Source organism: Pelophylax lessonae, assembly GCF_965119305.1.
Source record: "Pelophylax lessonae genome assembly, chromosome: 4".
In the NCBI taxonomy this organism is placed as follows: domain Eukaryota; kingdom Metazoa; phylum Chordata; class Amphibia; order Anura; family Ranidae; genus Pelophylax; species Pelophylax lessonae.
Genome location: NC_138771.1, coordinates 606,577,943 through 606,586,156, shown reverse-complemented (window position 1 = coordinate 606,586,156; position 8,214 = coordinate 606,577,943).

Sequence of the window (8,214 nt, the reverse complement as noted above, 5' to 3'; positions counted from 1 at the left end):
GCCCCAAAAAAGTGTATGGGGTTACGGGTACTGACTTGGGGAACATGTAGCAATGAAAAAAAAGTTTTTAAAAACGATCGTTTTTAAAGGAGCACTGATTTACTGATTTTAATGAGGCTTAAAGTGAAACCATAAAAATTAAAAATTCTTTCAAATATCATGCCTGGGGGGTCCCCTAAATGTGCCTGTAAAGTAGTGCATCTCTACGATGTATGTAGCCTGCTGCAGCAATACTGACATTTCTAAAGCAAAAAATGTCATATACAAATATACATGCAAATTTCAAATCGCATATACTTGTCATACAGGTGCAGAAAAATTGGGCCTTTTTGTTGGTGGTGCCTGAACACCGTAACCCCCTGCAGTTACTCTTGCTGGGTGCAGGAACGGGCCCTGCTGCTAAAAAATCCATACAAATTTGAAATTGCATGTACTTGTCATACAGGTGCCAAAAATTGGGCCTATGCTGTTGGTGGTGCCTGAACACCGTAACCAAGGCCTCGCAGTTACTCTTGCTGGGTGCAGGAACGGGACCTGCTGGTAAGAATTCCATACAAATTTGAAATTGCATGTGCTATACAAGTGCCAAAATATTGGGCCTTTGCCGTAGGTGGTGCCTGAACACTATAACCAAGCCCTTGCAGTTACTCTTGCTGGGAGCAGGAACGGGACCCTGCTGGTAAGAATTTCATGCAAATTAGAAATTGCATGTGCTATACAAGTGCCAAAAATTGGGCCTTTGCCATAGGTGGTGCCTGAACACCGTAACCAAGCCCTCGCAGTTACTCTTGCTGGGAGCAGGAACGGGACCTGCTGGTAAAAATTCCATACAAATTTGAAATTGCATGTACTATACAAGTGCCAAAAATTGGGTCTTTGCTGTTGGTGGTGCCTGAACACCGTAACCAAGGCTTCGCAGTTACTCTTGTTGGGTGCAGGAACGGGACCTGCTGGTAAGAATTCCATGCAAATTTGAAATTGCATGTACTACACTGGTGCCAAAAATTGGGCCTTTGGTGTTGGTGGTGCCTGAACACCATAACCCCTCACAGTTAGCAGGGCACAGGGACAGAGCCTGCCATTAAAAATGACATACGACATTTCAATTTTATGCACCTGTCATACAAGTGCAGAAAAATTAGGCCTTGGGGGTTGGTAGTGACCTAAACCAAAAACATTGTGGGAAGCTAGCAGAATAAAGGTAATGGAACAGGATAGTCAGCATATGCAGTCTTCAAGGGATGGCAAACCCCTAACAAATTCAATCAGTTACATCAGCATCAGGGGCCTGATAGCTCTTGTTGATCCAGGACTGGTTCATTTTGATAAAAGTAAGCTGGTCAACAGAATCTGTGGACAGACGCACTCTTTTGTCCATCACAAAACCTCCAGCAGCACTGAACATTAGTTCGGAAAGCACGCTGGAAGCAGGACAGACCAGTAGCTCCATTGCATATTGAGCAAGTTCTGGCCAGTGGTCCATCCTCAAGACCCAGTAAGCCTGTGGATGCTCAGCTGGAAAGGTCTCCAAGTCTGCTCTTGTGCCTAGATAAGCATGCACCATATGATGGAGACGCTGCCGATAGTTGCTTAAACCTAACAGCCCTGGGTGCTGCTGAGGACAAAAGAACTGTTTAAAGGCATCGGTCAGCCGGCCACCTTCTCCACCGCTCCTCCTTTGGCTGAATGATGCCTCAGAAACACGTCCGGAGAATGTTGACCTCCCAGTGTCTGGAAAGGCGGTACACAATTTTTTTTTCAAGGACTCCTCAAGATATTTCATCCTCTGCTCCCTCTGCGAAGGCAGGATTTTTTTAATTTTGCTCTTTTTTCGCTTATATCACAAAAAATAAAAAACCCAGTGGTGAATGAACACCTTTAAAAAAAAAAGCTCTATTTGTGTGAACAAAATGATAAAAAATTTCATTTGGGTACAGTGTAGCATGACTGAGTAATTGTCATTCAAAATGCGAGAGCACTGAAAGCTGAAAATTGGTCTGGGAAGGAAGAGGGTGAAAGTGCCAAGTATTGAAGTGGTTAACCACTTGATCTCCAGAAGATTTACCCCCCTTCATGACCAGGCCATTTTTGCGAAACAGCAGTGCGTTAATTTAACTGACAATTGCGCGGTCGTGCTAATCTGTATCCAAATAAAATTTATGTCCTTTTTTCCCACAAATAGAGCTTTCTTTTGGTGGTATTTGATCACCTCTGCGGTTTTTATTTTTTGCGCTATAAACACCGTTAACTGTGACAGCCACACACAGTTGTTTTATGTTTTATGGATTTTATGCTACATTTTTTAATGCTTGCCCTAAATGGGAAATAAAGCAGATACTGGCTAAAGGATCGGATTGGATCCACTACATCTCCAACCCAGTGGGGGACACCACACAAGCGCTAATGGTCTTGTTGCTGTAAGGCAGTCAGGGCCCACCATATCTGGTGAGTGATCCAATTTTTTTCCACGTGTGAAGCACGTCTCACGGATGAGAACCAGCTTAATTGTAAACTGAAGGGGAAGAGCACTTTAATCCCAGCACCTGCACCTTATTCAATAGACTGTGGTCACACTTATTTTTGACTATTATACTATTGATTTACAATCCCTTCGGATTTTTTCAGCATCGATTCATACAATACTGGTTTATTCAGTTTATATGCACCAGGCACTTTGATACTATTTATTTGCACTATTGTAACTGAAATTCATTTAGTTCCACAACATTCAGTATTCAGTGTTTTAATCTATTGTCCATTTTGCACATTGATTACCAATTCTGTTTATGTGCACGGAAGCACTTTTCACTTGATATACAGACAGCACCATATAATTTTGCACAATATTGATTGTACATATATATTAATATTTTGATGCACTGATGGCACATTCATTTAATTTGGATCTCAAACACCATAGCAAGCGCAGAGGTTTGGCTTCTTCATTTAGAGGCCATTTCACTCACAAAAAAAAAATTGTTGAAAATTGACGTGAGGTCCCCCCCCCCCCCCCAATCCATACCAGGCCCTTAGGGTCTGGTATAGATTTTGAGGGGATCCCCACGCCAAAATTTTTAAAAAAAACGGTGTGGGGGTCCTCTCCAAATTTGAATCCAGACCCTTATCTGAGCATGCAGCCCAGCAGGTCAAGAAAGGGAGGGGACAAGCGAGGTTGATGGGGACAAGGGCCTGTGGGCATGGGGCTTATCAGAATCTGGAAGAGGCCCATCGGGGAACATTGTTTTTTTTATTTTTAATAAAGGACTTGTCAAAAATAGTGTGTTTTTGTTTATTTTTGAAACTTTTTTGGTGAATGGGTTGATGTATGATGTACCTGGTACTCATTCACATGGGGGAGGGCTGGGATCTGGGTGCCCCCTTGTTAAAGGGGGCTTCCAGATTCTGATAAGCCCCCTGCCCACAAACCCCCACAACCTGAGCCCAGGGTTGGGGAAAAGAGGCCCTTGTCCCCATCAACATGGGGACAAGGTGCTTTGGGGTAGGGGGGCGCTTGCACATCCCCTCCCTTTCCTGACCTACTGGGCTGCATGCTCAGATAACAGCCTGGTATGGATTGGGAAGGGGGGGAGCCCATGCTTATGACAGCTGATGACTCATCGGTTGTTAAGGATGTGTCGGCTGGCTTCACGGCCCACTCCTTAGCAACCAGCTAAGTTTAGGTGTTTGTGGTGCAGTTTTAACAAGCCAAAAGCGATTGTTAACCCCCCGCCGCAAACGTGCACTGCATAGGGCATTTGAGGGAGCATTTTTAATCCTCCTAAACGCTTATCAACCACACATTTTGACGTGCATTAGCGCTATAGGAGCGTTTGAGTATTTTGAGCAAGTGTGAACGAGCCCTTAGTGTTTTGCCACCATTGCCCGATGTGTTCGCGGGTTTTCGCTGGGATCCAGCCTCCCTTCAATGTTCTATAAAAGAGAAGAGGTCCTAAGGGGGCTCTGGGGAACACTTGGAGAAAAGCTTGGGGAACACACACAACTAAAGACTTGCTGAGACCTGTGGTCCACTCTGAAAGGTTGATTTACTGGAAGAAACCTGGAACATGAACTCTGTTAGAGCATTGCCAAGCATGTCTTTTTCTCACCTGTGCAGGTAACCTGGGGAAGCCACACTTAGGTTCAGTTAGGGAAAGGATATTATTGCATGTCATATATGTTTTGCCAAGTTTACAGTTGATTCAACTGCTCAGAGCCTGGTCTGAAGTTATGGGTGCATGCAAGGTCTTGGCATATTACTAAAGAACTTGAGTTCTTGACCACAATATGGGGTATGTGTAGCATCACTTCGACAGAGCTTCATGCAACAAGACAAGACGAAAATCTCAAGAAAGAACCATAACCAGTCACTGGAGTGGTATCTGGTTAGGTGACAGGTTCTCTGGTAGCAAGGGTGTCGGTGCTTTGACTCCCTCCCTAACTGTTTATCTCTGCTGATCTCTGGGAATGGACTAGCGTTACAGAGATCTAGGCCTGACCACTAAGTAGGGGAAAAGAAGAGTTATTGAGAGCACGTATGAGGTCTTTGCTTTGTGCTTCAAGGGACCCCATTGTGTTACTGAAAGTGAAGTAACAGAGGTACGCTGACTGGTGAAGGGGGCAGAGGCTCAGCCTGCCCCTCCGAAAGCAACACATACATCAGTACAAGTGTGTAGGACATGGGACAAAGCAGCGTTAGCTTCCTTAATGTTTGACTCTTTACTTGACCACAGCTTCCGCCGGGTCTCTGGCATTGATGAGCACGTCATTGGGCGAAGGGTTACCCCATATGCAAGGATTAGTGACCCTGTTCAATGCCTGGCATAGCCCAAAGAACCCCTCCCAGGGTAGGCTTCTCATGTGACCCTTGCTTGGCACCCAAGGAGGAGGGACAACATGGAGGATGTGACGATTATCTCATCACCCTACCGCTTACACGCTTTACTTAATTTAACAACTACACATTTTTTATATATGGACAAATGGGAACAAGACCAAGAAAGAGAGAAGGACCCGAATGAATGGCACAAAATCATACATAAATACTAATTAAGAAGTATTATTGAGGCTGTACGTTATTTCAGTGCAATTACTGTAGCTTCCTTTGTTCCAGGAGCCTCCATAAATTGCTTCTGAGGTTGTGAACAAGAAGGCACAAGATAACACATATGGTGGACATGCTCAAAAGCAAAAAGATTTTGGTTTTCGCTATGTAACTTTATATATTCTCCAACTCAAATCAACCTTACGAAATCTCCATTAAACACACTACTAAACCAACCAAATGAGGAGACACCCGGCTACGCAAATCATTTTCATATTTAGAGCTGCTAAAATAGCTCCTTTCCAGGGACTAGAAAAGACGGATGAGTTTGCAGCTCTTGTATGACATTGAAAACTGCCAAGTGACTCTGATACATTATATTATTATTATACGGGATTTACAGTATACAGGGCTAACAGTTTGCACAGCACATTACAATTACACATTACATTTACAATACGATTCAATACAAAAGGGTTAGGATGACCCTGTTTGTGAGAGCTTACAATCTAATACCTCTGTTTGGACTTACTCTGCAAGTAAATTGGAACTCTGCAAGTAAATTGGGCCCTGCACAGATTGCACGCATTTACTGCTTTATAAATAGACTTCTTAGGGTCCATATAGACCAGGCATGTCCAACCTGCGGCCCAGAACCGCAGGCAATGCGGCCCACTGCCCCCTGACATTTTTTTTTTGCTGGGGAGGAAGGAAGTCGAGTCGGGGGCACGGCCACAGCGGTAAACGGGATTTCCCCGCTCTGTGTAATTCAGCGGCTCTCCTCTATCTTCATTGCAGACTGCATTGGATGGGCAGACACTGGTGAGGCTGTATAAATAAGGACATGACATTTTCTGGCTGCCTAAGTCATATGTGCTAGGGGTGCAACTATCCCCCAGCACATAACTGTAAATATCCCAGCATGTGCAGTGTTTCTGACTCCTACCACCATGACCACTTCAAATCACTGAAGTGGTCATGGTGGTTAGAGTGTTCCTTTAATATCTCCCAGAAGACGTAAACCTCTGTACACTGATTCCATTTCATTTGATCGTCCTCTAGTTGTGTTAAATTAGTGCTGGGGGGGGGGGGGGGGGCGCGGCGGTGTGGGAAGGGCACGGTGGCGTTTTATTGCTTATCTACCTTAACTATAGTATATATTTTATATGTGGCCCGAGAAAATTTCTCTACACTCAATGTGGCCCAGAGAAGCCAAAAGGTTGGACACCCATGATAGACTTTTGCATTGTATGCATTGCTGCGTTGCAGTGCCATTCCTTTTCAATCCATTTAATGCCCTGCAACACACAGAAAGTGCACTGAAGTGTGCTGCAGAGTAATGCATTACATAAAATAGGTTACATCTGATTTTTGGGTCATTAGGGTGCATTGGCAGCCCATTCATTTCAATTGGTCACTTTAACACAACGCGTAATACTGCACCGCAAATATGTAAATGGGCCCCTAGTGTGAACACTCTCCACAGTCTGCTGAAGAACAGTCCTCTTTCATGGCAGTTAGGCATTTCAAACAGTCATAATGTATAATTTAACAGTCCGTACAGAACAGGATAGATATTTAACACATGGTTGGTTAATGCCAATAATGGACCAGTTCAAATTTCAAGGAGTAAGAGGCATGCAAATAACATATTGCTCCTCAGGCTTACACTTACCTCCCCGGCCAGGTTGAGAGGCGTCTGATCTCCAGAAAACACTCAGCCTGAAGAACTGTGATATAAGTCACTTGAGGTCCTCAATTCAATTTTCTCCTCCCTCTCATCTTCTACTAATTCTGAAATTTTCCACCTCGCCCTGCGGCTGGGAGTTAAAAAAGAAGAACGAATTAGCCTAAATAGATGTGTCCTCAGGCTGACTGCGTACGTGAATTTTGCCAACTATTCTGTTGTAAGAAGACTGCAGGGGTGAAATTGTGTAGGCTCCATTAGAGAGACCGTTGTTTCATGCACTAACATTGGTCCCTTTAGCTGGGCTTATTCACACCGGTCAGGTTGTTTGCGGTGAGTTTAATGCATGTTGTGTTAATGCAGCCCTTTCATTTGAATGGGCTGCCTAATGCACCACAACGGACCATAAATCGCTTCTGCAGCTATTTTGGCAACACAAGGTCGTGTGTTACTGTGCATTGTAGTGCAGTGTGGCACAGGTGTGTCAGGAAGGTAACGCCAAAGCACCCCAACACATGTAACATGCAATACGCTAAAGTGTGCATTACCACAGTGTGAATGGACAATATTTATGAATTGTAAACTACAACATGTACTCAAGAATTCCTATTAGTGTACAAAATGATAGGTATACAAGTTGTGTCTAAAAAGTATGGTGAATGGTATCAGAAAACAAACAAAACAGAAGATACCAACAAATTACCTTTATTGGCCTTCAAAATAATCACCATTTTTTTTCAACACACTTTTGGCAACGTTCAGCTTCTGGAAGCTGTCAGCAAAGGCCTCTTTAGGAATCTATCGCAGAACCGCTGTCACATATTTTTGGATTTCCGCCACATCTGCAAATTTTGCACCTTTCATGGTGCTCTTCAGGTGGGGAAACAGAAGTCCGCAGGCGCCAGATCAGGGAGTACAGTGGATGATCGAGAACAGGTACACTTCGATGAGCCAAGAATTGGCACATACAGATCGCACAGTGCGCAGGCTCGTTATCGTGCAGCAACATCCACTGTTGAGTCCTGTGCTACTCTGGCCAAAGATGGTGGATGCTTAAAGCGGAGTTCCAGCCTCAAAATCGATATAATCGATATTGGGTCATCCGCTTGCTCTTGGTCACCTGAAAAACAAATGGATAGTTACGATTTTTTTTTTTTTTGTTTACTTACCTTGTTATTGAAGAAAATATACTCTTCCACTTCCTCCCTCTGCAGCCGCGGTCACTTCCTCCTTGCATTGATTCCTGGGAGCTGAACGTCATCGCTCCCAGGAATCAATGCGCTCGTCAGTTCCGGTGCGGGCGCGTCATTCCCTGCTAAACAGCTTCTGGGCATGCCCAGAAGCTGTGGAGGGATGACTCGCCCGCACCGGAAGTGATGAGCGGGGCCGGTGCAGGCGCATTCAGAAGAGGACGCGCTGGCTTCAGCTACCCACATCCGACATGGCAGCTCTGGAGAAGAAATTTTCAAGGTAAGTATTTCTTCTA